This window comes from Rhinatrema bivittatum, chromosome 3 (assembly GCF_901001135.1).
Source record: "Rhinatrema bivittatum chromosome 3, aRhiBiv1.1, whole genome shotgun sequence".
Taxonomy (NCBI): domain Eukaryota; kingdom Metazoa; phylum Chordata; class Amphibia; order Gymnophiona; family Rhinatrematidae; genus Rhinatrema; species Rhinatrema bivittatum.
In genome coordinates, this window is record NC_042617.1 from 200487890 (window position 1) to 200504151 (window position 16262).

Consider the following 16262-nt stretch of genomic DNA (forward strand, 5'->3'; position numbering starts at 1 on the left):
TATGCAAAGACTGCCAATACTTGGCAGTAAACTGAGGGCCATGATGTGAGGTGATATGCTGCGGAAGATCGTGGAGTCAAAAGATGTGCTGCACAAATAATTATGCTAGTGTGAGAGCCGACGGGAGGCTGGGCAGGGCAACAAAGTGTGCCATGTCAACAGTGACCCAAATGATGGTATTCCCTCCGGACGGCGGTAGGTCTACCAGGAAGTCCATCGACAGATGGGTCCAGGGTTTGCTGGGTGCTGGAAGGGGTTGCAGCTGACCCCACGCTTTGCCCGTCGGTGACTTCTGCTGGGCACAGGTCGGGCACGAGTCTATGTATGTGTTAATGTCTTGGCGAATACCGGGCCACCAGTAGAACTGCTGTAGTCGTGCCAGGGTCCTTGCCCGTTCAGGGTGCCCGGCAGAACGAGAGTCATGTCCCCAGGTCAGGACATTGTCTCTGAGTCAGCGTGGTACCACAGTCTTCCCTGGTGAGACTGTTTGCATCACCGCAACGATAATCCGTACCGGGTCAATGATGTGTCTCACTGATTCTGGTTGTTCTTCGGTAGAAAAGGAGCAAGAGAGGGCATCTGCACACTGATTCTTAGATGCTGGGCGGTAGCGCAGGTCAAAATAGAAGTGTGTGAAGAAAAGGGCCCAGCGAGCTTGGCAAGGATTAAGGCATTGAGCCTGTTGCAGATGTTCTAAATTTTTAAGGTTCATGTATGCTATGCTGGGCACCCTCCAGCCACTGGCGCCATTCTTCAAAAGCAAGCTTAACAGCCAGGAGCTCTTGGTCTCCAATGGTATAGTTCCGCTGGGCTGGAGTGAATTTTCTTGAAAATAAGGCACGTGGATATAGGGATCCAGCCAGATCGGCTTGACTCAAGACTGCACCAATTCCTTTCGAGGAAGCATCCACTTTGACAATGAAGGGAAGCCTAAGGTCTGGGTGGCGAAGACAGGGTTGGTGCAGGAAGGCATCTTTCAGACCCTGGAAGGCGTACAGAGCTTCAACTGGCCAATCTTTCACAGTAGCCCCCTTATGTGTTAAGGCGGTCAGAGGCGTCCAGTCGGGAGTATTTCCTGATGAAATTCTGATAGTAATTGGCAAACCCCAAGAACCACTGAAGGCTGCATAAGCTCATGGGACGTGGCCAGTCTTGGATACTTTTGAGTTTAGCGGAATCCATACTAAAGCCATGACTGGACACAATGTACCCTAGAAAAGGCAGGGAAGTCTTTTTGAAGAGGAATTTCTCCAGTTTGGCGTACAGGTTGTTCACTCACAGTCGTAATACTCAGCAGACTTCCTGGTGATGGGATTGCAGGTTCTTAGAGTAAATCAATATGTCGTCTAGGTACATGACTACACAGGTGTATAGAAGGTCATGAAGGATCTCGTTCATAAGATTCTGGAAGATGGCGGGTACGTTACAAAGGCCAAATGGCATGACCAAGTATTCATAGTGGCCGTCCCTGGTCTTGAACGCCGTCTTCCATTCATCACCCTCTTTGATACGGACAAGATTGTATACCCCTCGGAGGTCCAATTTAGAGAACACTCAGGCCCCCTGTAAGCAGTTGAATCTCTTGGTTATCAGGTGCAGTGGGTACTGGTCCTTCACCGTGATGGCGTTTAGACCCTAGTAGTCTATAGATGGGCGAAGAGAGCCGCCCTTCTTACCCACGAAAAAGAAGCCGGCTCCAGCCGGAGAGTTGGAGTGGCAGATGAAGCCCTTCTGTAAATTCTCCCAGATGTAGTCAGACATGGCTTGTGTTTCAGGCACAGACAAGGGGTACAACCTCCCTTGCAGAGGGGTGGAGCCTGAAATTAAGTTAATTGTGCAATCAAACTCCCGATGAGGAGGCAAGATGTTAGCTGCCTTTATCGAGAATACATTGGTGTACTGCGTGTATTGCAGAAGAAGTCACTCGGGGCCCTTGGAGCCATTGCTACTGGAGATGTCTGAAGTCATGAAGATGCAGCTCTGGTGGCAGGAGGGACCCCACTGGTCGAGTTGCAGGGCTGTCCAGTTGAAGCGCAGATTATGTTGCTGCAGCCAAGGAATTCCCAGCACCACTGGGTGAATGGCCTTCTGAATAATGTAAAAAGAGATTAGTTCTTGATGGCGAGGTTCAATATGACATTCCAGGCGACTGGTCATGTGTGTGACCCTCCCTGGTAGAGGATCCCCATGGATTGAGAAGAGCATAAGCGGGACAGGGCAAGGCCGAGTGGGGATTAGCAGCTGCTCCATGATCACTTGCATGAGGAAGTTTCCTCTGGCCCCCGAATCTACCAAGGCCAGGGTCGAGAAGTCATGGCCTCATATGACAAGAGACACCAGCAAAGTCAGTAGGGAAACAGGTGAAGTCAGGCCTAGGGACACTCCCCCAGTGAACCCTAGGCCCTGGAGTTTGACGGCCGCACAGGACATTGGGCTAGGAGGTGTCCGGAGGTCCCGCAATATAAGCAGAGTCCACCCTGCCGATGTCTTTGGCGTTCTTTGGGAGATAAGGGCCCCCAACTCAGCTGCATGGGTTCCTCAGTCGGTCTTTCCGGGGAAGCCTGCGGATGAGAACCAGGCGAGCATTGGCGTGGCCAGCTGGGCATGTTGGAACGCTATCTGACACCGGCTATTTCACGAGACCTTTCCCGGAGGCGGCAGTCGATCCTGCCCGCTAAATCAATGAGTGTGTCCAGAGCCGCAGGAAGATCATTAGCCGCCAGCTTGTACTTAATTTTGGGCGTGAGCCCATCCAAGAAGATGGCATGGAGGCAAGGCTCCTCCCAGTGGAGTTTAGTGGATATCGTCCAAAACCACAAGGTGTAGACCATCAGCGAAAGTCTGCCCTGCTGGATGTGTGAGAGCTCAGAGCTAGCTTGAGTCCGTATACCCGGGCTTTCAAACACGGCCCAGAAACACTCCAGGAACCCCAAGAGGTTTAGTAGAAGTAGATATGCCTTCCCTTCAAGCAACGACAGGATATAAGTCGTCTTGGTCAGGTCATCTGGGAAGAGAGCGGATTGCAGGCAGAAGAATGGTGACCAAAATGATTTATTTATTTAACAGTTTTTTATACCGACCTTCATAGTAAATAACCATATCGGATCGGTTTACATTTAACAGAGGGTATAACTGAAGGAACAATTCAGGTAAACAATAGATAACAATAGATAGGAATAAGTCAAAGTTACAATCAACGGGAGATAAAGGGAATAGAACAGCTCCCCATATGAGGAAAGACTAAAGAGGTTAGGACTTTTTCAGCTTGGAGAAGAGACGGCTGAGGGGGGGATTTGATAGAGGTGTTTAAAAACATGAGAGGTCTAGAATGGGTAAATGTGAATCAGTTATTTACTCTTTCAGATAATAGACTAGGGGGCACTCCATGAAGTTAGCATGTGGCACATTTAAAACTAATCGGAGAAAGTTCTTTTTTACTCAGCGCACAATTAAACTCTGGAATTCGTTGCCAGAGGATGTGGTTAGTGCAGTTAGTATAGCGGTGTTTTAAAAAAGGATTGGATAAGTTCTTGGAGAAGTCCATTACCTGCTACTAATTAAGTTGACTTAGAAAATAGCCACTATTACTAGCAACAGTAAAATGGAACAGACTTAGTTTTTGGGTACTTGCCAGGTTCTTATGGCCTGGATTGGCTACTCTTAGAAACAGGATGCTGGGCTTGATGGACCCTTGGTCTGACCCAGTATGACATGTTCTTATGTATGTTCTTATATACACTGTTGAGAAACCCACAGCACTGCTGTGGGTCGCCCACGTAGCGAGGTGGAGCCAGTAAGGGAATTACCAGGCGTGAAGCCGGAACCACCAATGAGGAACTAGGTATGGGAGGAACTCGAGCAGAAGTGGAGACCACTGAGTCCAAGCGGGCATTGAAGAGCTTCATAGCTGCTGCCAAGGACTCTAATACCTTCTGCTGCTTGAGGATGTTTTGTGTGAGTCCCGGAATCGCCTGTAGTGCGGACGCCTCTCCCGGATCCATGGCCTTGGCTAACTCTTAGGAGTGTGGATCCTTGGACTGACGGGGGAGTTGGTACTATCAGTGAGGAGGACCCCCACGAGTGCCCACAGTCGGATGGCGAGGTTGGAGAAGCCTGAGACCCTGCAGGGGCTTCACCAATACCAGCCTCGGTCCCCTCAGGTTGAGCCCTCAGGTACAGGGACCAGCTGGACTTATGTGGGGCCTCAGGCAGCGTATCTCGAAGTCAGGCAGGCAAGGTTCTTGGCAGGCAGCATATCTCGTAGTCAGGCAGGCTAGGGCCTTGGCATGAAACAGGTAGAAGACCAGGAACGATGGAACAAAGCTTCCAAAGACGACCAGGAGCCAGGAGCAGGCCTTGCCTCTCCCATGGTGGACCCTGAAAAGGAGTCACGTGGCGTGCACACGTGCCTGGGAGCCTGGGGGTCAGCTGGGATGCCCAAGAGGAGCCTGGCTGCAGCCTGGTCGGTGCGCAGCTTCGGCGTGGGTGGCCCTGCTAGGAGGCAGTGCGGCATAGCGTGCTGGCGGCGGTTCCTGGCCACCATGAGGCTTCCGGGTCTGGCAAGATGAGGATGGCTACGCTGGTGAGTTAAGAAAGCCAATCGCAGGCCTCCGCGGCTGATTCCCTTAACAGGTCCCCTGTCTGATGCGTTTCCCTGCTGTTTGCCTGCTATCTTGTTGGACTGTATCTTGGATTCTTCTTGCTTGCTGCCTGCCCTGACTTGGACTGTGCTTTGGATCCCTCTTTGCTTGCAGCCTGCTCTGGATTTGGATTGTACCTTGGATTCTTCTTGCTGGCAGTGGGCCTACTTCAGACTGTGCCTGTTAGCCCTCATACCAAGTCCCTGGCCCTCGAAAGAGTGTCCACCTTAGTTGACCCCTCCATCCTGTAGCAGCCCAAGGTCCACGTAAGTAACAGATAACTGAGGCCATGGATTCGGCGGACCTTTTGGGACTTCAAGCCATACCAGGGCTAGCATAGAGAATATAACAGCAGCAACAGTGCCTGGAACTCTTGGCCAACTCTTTGGACCGCCTCAATGCTCAACTGGATGCCACCGCTACTCAGGCATCTACACCTCCCCTGAAACATCTACTATGGCTGCTGCTGGACCCGCCATTCACCTGCCTGTACTGCCATGATATACCGGAGATCCTGTGCTTGTTAAGATCGTGGACCCTTGGGCCAGCTGAGACTGTGGGTGTCATACTGTGAATGCCCACAGTGGGTGTTGCAGCTGGCAGGCAGAGCTGAGGAGAGGCTTCAAAGACAGCTTCACCACTGGAAGTCCGAGGTCCCCCCAGGAGGAGCCTGTAGGGACGAGCAGCCTGCCGAGGTAACCCAACGATGAGATGGCGCCCAGGAGATCAGGAGAGACTTCACCCTTGGAAGCCCGTGGTCACCCCGGGAGGAGCCCGTGAGGACCTGAGCTGCTGGGGCTTAGTAGAAACCTCCAGGTGGGTGATGAACAAGTACCTGCGGCAGTGGGAAGAGACGAAGCCGAAGTCCAGGAACAAGCCAAGATCGGGATCCAGAAGTCGGATGTCAGATGCCAAAACCAGGGATGGAAGCAGAAGCCAGAGTCAGAGAACGAAGCAAGGTCAGGGGCCAGGAATCAGACGTCAGGAAGAAGCAGGAATCGGGAAGCAGTAAGCACAACAAGCTACTCCGAAGAGTCAACCTCAAAGGCCACGTCAGTTTGTCTGACGTCAGTTTGAGGGCGGTGCTGGAGTTTCCCACTCTGGTCCCTTTAAATTTGGATCTCCAACGCGTGTGCGTGTGTAGGGGTTGGGGCCAGCCGCAGGAGGACGCCGGCTTCTCCCTCGAGGGGGAAGCGCCACGTCGGAGGCCCGAGCAGGCCCGAATGAGGTGCCAGCGGCCCGGGCCGGGGCAGAGTAAGTGAAGGTCCCTGGGCATGTCCCGGTTCCCACGAATTCTCTTCAGGGCCGTAGCCCTCCCAAGAGAGGAGATACTCCCACCGACGACGGTGGAATCGGACATCCAGGACATCTTTCACGGTATTCTTGGTACTTAACCATACCTTACTCCCCGGTTGGAAATCCGGTGCAGGTCGTTGGGTCCTGTCTGCATACTCTTTGAACTTGGAATGTATTAGCATGTCATCAAGGTAAACAATCACTGAGGTGTGCAGCATTTCCCTGAGTACCTCGTTCATGAGGTTCTGAAACACAGCCAGGGCATTGCAGAGGCCGAAGGGCATGATGAGATATTCGTAATGGCCATCTCTTGTGTTGAATGCGGTCTTCCACTCATCTCCGGGCCGAATTCTCACCAGGTTATATGCCCCCGGAGATCCAACTTCATGAAGACCTTGGCTTCTTGTAGCCGATCCAATAGTTCCAAGATCAAGGGTAGCGGGTAGCAGTCACGCCGCGTAATGCTGTTCAGGCTGCGGTAATCAATACAGGGTCAAAGGGACCCGTCCTTCTTACCTACGAAGAAGAACCTGGCCCCGGCGTTGGACGGTCTGATGAACCCTCGGTCCAAGTTTTCTTTGATATAGGCGGACATGGCCTGGGTCTCCAGGAGTGAAAGCGGGTAAACCCATCCTCGAGGTGGTGTGGTGCCTGGGATCAGGTTGATCACACAATCGAAGGGCCGATGTTCGGGAAGCAGTTCAGCTTTCTCTTTTGAGAAAGTTGTCAAAAGTGGTACAAGCGGTCGAGGCCGGGCAGACAGACACTCATTAAAGCAGGTTGGACCCCAGGACGTAATCTGGAGGGAGTCCCAACTGATCACGGGAGAGTGCTTCCGAAACCATGGCAGACCTAACACGACTGGATGCATGGATTTCTCCAGGATGAGGAATGAGATCTCTTCGACGTGTAGGAGACCGGTGCGTAGCATTAGTGAGCGAGTTCTAGTGGAAATAGTTCCCGGAAGTGGGGTCCCCTGAATTGAAGACACTCATATGGGGGGTTTCTGAGGTTGGACCCCAAGCTGGAGTTGCTGTACCAGGTCCCAGAGGATAAAGTTCCCCCCGGCTCCAGAGTCTACCAGGGCTAGGGTGTCGAAGTTCCCATCCAGGAGCATCAAGGTTACTGGAACGGTACACTGGGAAGCGGAGGTGGTGTTACCTAGAATTAACTCCCCAACTGACTCTAGATCCGAGCGTTTCCCGGACGCTCGTGACAGTGGGCAAGGAAATGCCCCTTGGCCCCGCAATAGAAACACAGGCCCTGGGACCGGCGCCTTCTTTTCTCCTCTTGGGAAATAGGGCCCCGGCCCAACTGCATGGGTTCTGCATCGTGTGGCCCCGGGGAGACAGGAGGAGAATGCCTGGTTTGAGGAGGCATGGTTCGGGAGCCCCCAAATCCCTGAATGGGTCTCCTCTCCAGGAACCAGCATTGGATGTGGCGGTCTACGCGGCCAGCCAGGTCAATAAGATCATTCAGGTCGTCCGGGAGATCTCTGGCCGCCAACTTGTCCTGAAGTCACGGAGAGAGCCCCTCCAGGAATATGCCGTGCAGGCTACTGCTTCTCCAGTTCAGCTCGGCAGCAAGGGTCTGGAACTCCAAGGCATACTCCGCCAAGGGACGGTTGCCCTGCCGTAGCTGGAGTAATTTGGACGCGGCCGTGGGTCCACAGGAGGGCTCATCAAAGATCAGTCAGAAGGATGTGATGAACTGAACCAAGTTGGCTAAGCGGGGATCCTGACGATCCCATAGGGAAGACGCCCAAGCCAACGGCCTCCCATCCATCAGGGAGATAACATAACTTGTTTTAATCTGGTCTGGGGGAAATTGCGCTGGTAATAGGTTGAAGTGGATATAACACTGGTTCAAGAATTCACAACACATTTTCACGTCTCCTGAGTATCACAAAGGTGCTGGCATCTGTATGTGCGCAGATGGCCCGGCATTAGGGATGGCTACTGGTACAGGAGAACCAGAAGTGGCGGTTCCTTCCACCCGGCCCGCTAACTTCTACACAGTTGCCACCAGCGAGTTGAGGCAAGTTTGCTGCTGTTGCAACCTTTGTGCAATTCCCAGGACGGCTTTCAAGGTTGAGAGGTCCGCCGGGTCTATGGCCTTGCAAACTGTTAGGATCGTGGACCCTTGGGCTGGCTGAGACTGCGGGTGTCATGCTGTGAATGCTCACAGTGGGTGTTGCAGCCGGCGCTGAGGAGAGGCTTCAAAGATGGCTTCACCACTAGAAGCCCGAGGTCCCCCCAGGAGGAGCCCATAGGGACCTGGGCCTCTTGGTCTTAGGTGGATCCTATGCGACCAAGGATCAGAAGAGTAGCTTGCCAAGGTCACCCAACGAGATGGCGCCCAGGAGGTCAGGAGAGACTTCACCCTTGGAAGCCCGTGGTCCCCCCGGGAGGAGCCCGTGAGGACCCGAGCCGCTGGGGCTTAGGAGAAACCTCCGGGCGGGTGATGAACAAGTGCCTGCGGCAGTGGGAAGAGATGAAGCCGAAGTCCAGGAACAAGCCAAGGTTGGGAGCCAGAAGTCGGATGCCAAAACCAGCGACGGAAGCAGAAGCCATAGTCAGAGAACGAAGCAAGTTCAGGGGCCAGGAATCAGACGTCAGGAAGAAGCAGGAACCAGGAAGCAGGAAGCACAACTAGCTACTCCGAAGAGTCAACCTCATTGCAAGGCGAAGTAGGAGTGTGGCTGCAGGGTTTAAATACCCTGCAGCGTCTGACGTCAGCTTGAGGGCGGTGCTGGAGTTTTCTGCCCTGGTCCCTTTAAATTTGGAGCTCCAGTGCGCGCGCGTGCGCGTAGGGGGCAGAGCCAGCCGTGGCAGGAAGCCAGCATCTCCCTTGAGGGGGGGAAGCACCGCGTTGGAGGCCCGAGCAGGCCCGAATGAGGCGCCAGTGGTCCGGGCCGGGGCAGAGGTAAGTGAAGGTCCCGGGACAGGGCCCGGGACCACAACAGCACAGTGTTGAAGATTCCTCAATCAGTGCTTTATGGACGTCGCCCTTCAGCCGGGACATTTTTCTATAGACTCCGTAAAGACTAAATTCATTTTGTCCCTCCTTGATGGGAAAGCCTTGGCTTGGGCCTCCCCCCTTTGGGAGTGAAGAGACCCTCTCCTTCAAAATTTTCAAGAATTTGTAAAGAGTTTCAAGCAAGTCTTTGATGAGCCAGGACGACTCACCATCGCAGGATCTGATTTGTTACATCTCCGCCAGGAAGCTCACCCACTTATTGATTATGCTATAGAATTCAGAACTTTGGCCACAGAACTAAATTGGAGGGAAGACAGCCTTCATTGTATCTTTTTGGAGGGATTGTCGTCTAGGATAAAAGACGAATTGGCGGCTCGGTATTTACCTAATTCCTTGGAGAAACTTATCAATCTTGCTGGGCGGATTGATCAATGCCTTCAACAGCGCATTCGGGAATTGAGAGCCTGCCGACCGGTACTTCTCACCCCGGTCTTTTATCGTCCTTGGATTGAACCAGTTTCAGCACCTCTCAGTCCTCCAAGTACCACCGGAGTTGAGGAACCAATGCAATTGGACAGAACCCAACTCACGACTGAGGAGAGACTCCGACGTCAGAATCTAGGCTTGTGCTTTTACTGTGGGAGAGCCGGTCACATTCTTGCATGATGCCCTCAAAACCCAGGAAATGGGAGGACCTAGGGGAGTTAATCCTGGGTCTCACCACTCCTGCTCCCCAACTCATTTTGCCCATCACCTTGGAATTGGAGAGGCAAGCACATTCCATGCATGCTCTCATCGACTGGCGCGGGGGGAAATTTTATCACGGAAGCGTTGGTCCACCTCCTGGGTATACCAGTGATTCACCGGAACAGTCCTTTAATAATTTTCTCTATCCATGGAGACCCTCTTCCATCACAGTTTCTCTCTAACTTTGGACTGGAGTCCTGCATATGGAGGATCTCCTGTTTCTCATAATCAAGAAGGCCATTCATCCGGTGGTTCTAGGATTGCACTGGTTATGAAATCATTCTCTGCAATTTGATTGGGAGACCTTGGTACTAGGACTTATGTTTGGACAAGTCTGTGGCCCCCTCAGGTCTTCCTTCACCTTCTATAGATTACTCTGATGTATTCTCCAAGGCTAAGGCAGAGGAACTCCCTCCTCATCGACCATATGACTGTGCCATTAACTTGCTCCCAGGTACCACACCACCCCGTGGCTGGATATATCCTTTATCAGCTCCTGAGATGGAGGCCATGAACTTGTATATCAAAGAGAATATAGATTGAGGATTTATTAGACCCTCTTCCTTCCCCGCAGGAGGGGGGTTCTTTTTCGTCACCAAGAAAGACGGTTCACTTAGGTCCTATATAGTCTGTCATGGACTAAACACCATAAGCAAAAGAGACCATTATCCTCTACCCCTCATCACGGAGTTATTTGATCGACTACAAGGAACCCGAATTTTCACCTAGCTGGATCTCTGAAGAGCCTACAGTCTAGTATGTATACGACACGGAGACGAATGGAAGATGGCCTTTAACACTTGTGTTGGACATTATGAGTATCTGGTGATGCCTTTTGGGCTATGGAATGCCCCTGCAGTATTCCAAAATCTCATGAACGACATCTTCTGAGATCTGTTACATCATTGTGTCATAATTTATTTGGATGACATCTTGGTCTTCTTCAAGGATCTCTCCTCGCACCGTCATCATGTTCGACTAGTCCTACAGTGACTCCGGGAAAATAGACTTTTTGCTAAATTGGAAAAATGTAGTTTTGAACAGGAAAATCTTCCCTTTCTTAGATATATAGTGTTGAGCCAGGGCTTTAACATGGACCCCGAGGAGATTCGCAGTATTCTGGAATGGCCACAACCCTCCAGGTTCCACACCTTGCAGAGGTTTCTGGAATTTGCCAATTATTACAGGAACTTCATTCCCAACTTCTCCCAGATCATGACCCCCTCAATGTTCTCACTCATAAAGGAGCTAATACGAAAGATTGGTCACCAGAAGCGGTCAAGGCATTCCAGAACCTAAAGAAGGCTTTCCTCCAAGAACCATGCCTCCATCATCTGGATCCCTCCCACCCCTTTATTTTGGAAGTAGATGCTTCTGATTATGGGGTGGGTGCTGTACTCAGCATTCTAGCTCTGGATCTCTTCACCCTTGTTCGCTTTTTTCTAGGAAATTCACACTTTCTGAACGCAATTATAACATTAGAGACAAGGAACTTTTGGCCATCAAACTGGCCCTTGAAGAATGGTATCAATGGCTAGAGGGAGCTCAACACCTAATTACCATCTACACGGACCATAAGAATTTAGAGCACCTGCATCAGGCATAGCATTGAAACGCTCGTCAGTCCCGATGGGCCTTGTTTTTTTTTCACTTTTATTTCGAGATACGCTACCGTCCTGCTTCTAAGAATCTTTGGGCAGACACATTATCCCGATCCTTTGAGTTCAAGGATTAAGGGAACCTCCCCGACACATAATAGACCCCACCTGTATTTTCTTAGCATCTTTAGTGACTGTTCTTCCTGGTAAGACAGTTGTGTCTCTCCATCTCAGACATAAGGTCTTAAAATGGGCCCATGATTCGCAAATTGCTGGACATCCTGGACAAAAGTGAACCTTGGAGTTTCTCCGGCGTTACTACTGGTGGCCTCCTATGCAGTCTGATGTGAAGACCTATGTGGAATCCTACCACACTTGTTTGCCCAGCAGAAGCTGTTGGTGGGGAAGCCTTGGGGACTGTTACAACCCATACCTCCTTCTAAGCAGCCTTGGATGCATATATCCATGGACTTTATTGTAGATCTTCCCCTATCTGAGGGCAATACAGTAATTTGGGTTGTTATCGACAGGTTCTCTAAGATGGTCCTCGTCACTCCTCTTCCAGGCCTGCCTTCAGTTCCAGAACTAACCCAATTGTTCATCTCACATATATTTTGATTACATGGACTTCCTAAACATATTATTTCTGATAAAGGCATGCAATTCACCGCCAAGTACTGGCGTGCCCTGTGTCGCAAATTTGACATTACACTGGATCATACTACCGCTTATCACCCTCAGGCCAATGGTCAGGCAGAGAGAACCAACAGAATGTTAAAGAACTTTCTAAGAGCCTATGTCAGCCAATGCCAGAATGACTGGTCTACTCTTTTACCATGGACAGTGTTATGTCCATCGGTCGCAGATGGCTGCGACAGCTGTTGCTCACCTCTCTTTACACTTCCCTGACTCCATGGGGTAGACTGGCAGCCTCCACCAGCTGCCGATGGCCTGCCTACCACGCCCAGGCCTCCCAGGGTGACATGGATGCTGCTGACCACCATCTTGCCATCGGGATCCATTAGGCGCTCACTGGCCAATCTTAAGCAAGTCATGGTGGGAACCTCGGGGGTATCCCCTCCGGATGACATCATCCCTTCAGGATATTTAAACCAGCTGGCCCTGCTTACGGACATCTTGGCAAAGAGATGCATCCTTGCTAAATCCACCTCGCTGTCAGAGGACCTGCGTTCCAGTTCCTACTCCCTGGCGTAGATGTCTCGGGTATCCGCTTCCCTGGAACCATCGCTACTCTCTTTGTGAGTACCACGCTCTGCAGACCACTTCCTGTTGTACCGAGGACCTCTCTGGCGTACACCACTCTGCAGACCATTACCATCTCTATGGAGGACTCCTTCGGCCGTACTCCGCTCTGCAGATTTTTACCAACTCTACTGCGAACCTCATTGGTGTTCCCCACTCTGCGGACTGCCATCACCGCTACTGAGGACCCTCACGGTGTACCCCACTGTGTGGGTCATTACCATCTCTACTAAGGACCTCATCAGCGTACCCCGCTCTGCAGACCACTATCATCTCTACTGAGGACCCTCTCCGGTATACTCCGCCCTGCGGATCATTACCATCTCTACTAAGGACCTCATCGGTGTACCCCGCTCCATGAACCACTACCATCTCTACTGAAGACCTCATCAGTGTACCCCACTCTGTGGACCATTACCAACTCTATGGAGGTATTCCCTCTGGGCATCCCCATTCCACCGACCCTGTGTCTCTGTGCCTGTGAGACCTCCTCTCTGACACCCCCGCTCCGTGGGTAGTGCCTCTATCTCTTTAATAAACTGATACTGTGTCTGACGTCACTGAGATCTCGCCTCACGATGGTGAGGCTCACGGGGCTCCTCCCTGTGGGCGGTACCATCTCTCACCTCAGCCCAGGGCCCACATACTAACTAATCCTAAAAGAATCCTAACAGATTGCCAAGTCCATGGACCCGGCACAGGTCTCAGCAATCCAGGCCATCCCTGGCCTAACGAATCACAGAACAGCAGAAGATCCTAGAGACTTTGGCTAGCGTCATCAATCAACTGAATAATTGGCTGAACTCCGTTCCAATGCCTGCTAAGCCTAATCCAGCTATGCATGCGCCACCCTTTCAGCCTCCAGTGCCCTTGCTGGCACCTCCTCATTTTGCAGATGACCCCTTGTTATGTAGGGGCTTCTTGAACCAGTGCAACATGCACTTTTCCTTACAACTTGCATACTTTCCTGATGTAGTTTCCAAAACCACATATATCTTAACCCTTATGGACAGAAAAGCATTGGACTGGGCGTTGCCTCTTTGGGAAGATACAGATCCACTCCTTAACAACCTACCTGGCTTCCTCACCCTCTTCCGCACTGTGTTTGATGACCCAGGTCGAAAGGCCATCTCCAGATCTATGCTCCTACATCTGAAACAAGGTTCCAGATCACTGACTGATTACTTCATCGAGTTTAGGACTCTCTCGTCCGAATTGCACTGGGATCTGGGCTGCCTGGGCTGCCAGAGAATCATATTATATAATCACCCCTCTAGAAACACCTAACCCTCCCAAGATAGCGAAATCCCTATTGTATCTCATTATATAGGAAATCACCCAGCCCACTACAAGCAATATAAACACGGTTCCTCATTACGCTCCTAATTTTTAACATATATACCACTTTATTTATGTTTAGAACTTAATGTTCAGAATTCAAATGTTTATCTACTGCCTTTCTCTGTAAGAATGTTTAATGTAAAACATTGTTTTAACTGTAAACCGGAGGGAAGGCTCTCGCCAAACCTCTGTATATAAAAACTTACAAATAAATAAATAAAAATATTCCTTGAGGGCCTGAGTCCATGTATCAAGGATGACTTGGCGGCACGTGAACTCCCTGAGGTCTTGGACTCCCTTAAAGACCTCACTGGTCGCATAGACCTTCATCTGCGTGAACATTCCCAAAAGGTCAGAGGAACCAAAAGAATGGCTTCAAGTGCCCCACGCATTTGCCCAACGTCATCTACTCAGGTCGTGACCTTACCAAGCACCGAGGATGAGGAACCAATGCAAATGGGTCATAGTCACCTATCCTCAAAGGAGAAACATCGTCGCCAGAAGGCTGGTCTTTGCATATATTGTGGCCAATTGGGTCATGCAGTACCCTCCTGTCCACTCCGTCCGGGAAACTCCAAGGCCTAGGATCTGCCGGAGGACTCCTCCTAAGCCTAAACGCACCCTCTCCTCTGTTAACATTGCCTGTCACCATTAATTTGGACACCCAGGAGTTCCACACCCTGGCATTAGTAGACTCCGGAGCCGGTGGAAACTTTATCCTCCAGCAACTCGTAGAACATTTGCGTATTCCCACCGTCCATATGCCGATGCCATTGTTATTCTCTTCTATCCATGGTGAACCATTGCCTGGTGAAGTTGTCTTCTCCACGATCCCTATTCGACTTCGCACAGGATCCATGCATACAGAAGCTATTTCTTTCCTGATTTTGGACAAGGCTATACATCCAGTGGTCCTAGGATTACCATGGCTGAAAATACACACTCCACAGTTTGATTGGAGTACTCTCCAACTGTCTTATTGGGGTGACTACTGCCATGAAAAATGTGTCCCCGATGCCCTGCCTAACCACACAGCCATCTGTCCCGGGGCTTTTTCCACAGTATTCCTCCTTCCTATGTGTTCTCAAAGTAAGCTGCAGACGTCTTACCTCCGCATTGCTCATTTGATTGCACTATTAATCTGTTGCCCAACACTGAGCATCCCCAAGGAAGAGTCTACTAGAGATGTGAATCATGTCCTCGATCGTCTTAACGATCGATTTCGGCTGGGAGGGGGAGGGAATGGTATTGTTGCCGTTTGGGTGTGTAAAGTATCGTGAAAATTGTTAAAATCGTGAGCCGGCACACTAAAACCCCCTAAAACCCACCCCCGACCCTTTAAATTAAATCCCCCACCCTCCCGAACCCCCCCCCAAATGCCTTAAATTACCCTGGGGTCCAGCGGCGGTCCGTAGCTAAATCGGGGGAAGGGGGAGGGCAGGAAAACCGGCACACTAAAACCCCCTAAAACCCACCCCCGACCCTTTAAATTAAATCCCCCACCCTCCCGAACCCCCCCCCCCCAAATGCCTTAAATTACCCTGGGGTAGAGCGGCGGTCCGAAACGGCCTCCTGCTATTGAATCGCGTCATCTTCAGCCGACGCCATTTTGCAAAATGGCCACCGCAAAATGGCGGCAGCCATAGACCAACACGATTCGACTGCTGGAGGTCGTTCCGGACCCCCGCTGGACTTTTGGCAAGTCTTGTGGGGGTCAGGAGGCCCCCCCAAGCTGGCCAAAAGTTCCTGGGAGTCCAGCGGGGGTCCGTGAGCGATTTCCTGCCACGAATCGTGGCAGGAAATCGGCCATACGCGTATGGCGCCGGCCATACGCGTATGGCCGGCGCCATTATCCGTACGGAAAACGATTCGCGGCAGGAAATCGCTCACGCACCCCCGCTGGACTCCCAGGAACTTTTGGCCAGCTTGGGGGGGCCTCCTGACCCCCACAAGACTTGCCAAAAGTCCAGCGGGGGTCCGGAACGACCTCCAGCAGTCGAATCGTGTTGGTCTATGGCCACCATTTTGCGGCGGCCATTTTGCAAAATGGCGCCGGCTGAAGACGACGCGATTCAATAGCAGGAGGCCGTTTCGGACCGCCGCTCTAACCCAGGGTAATTTAAGGCATTTGGGGGGGGGATTTAATTTAAAGGGTCGGGGGTGGGTTTTAGGGGGTTTTAGTGTGCCGGTTTTCCTGCCCTCCCCCTTCCCCCGATTTAGCTACGGACCGCCGCTGGACCCCAGGGTAATTTAAGGCATTTGGGGGGGGGGGGTTCGGGGGGGTGGGGGATTTAATTTAAAGGGTCGGGGGTGGGTTTTAATGTGCCGGTTTTCCTGCCCTCCCCCTTCCCCCGATTTACGATTTTTTGACGATAAATCGGGGGAATTGGTATTGTAT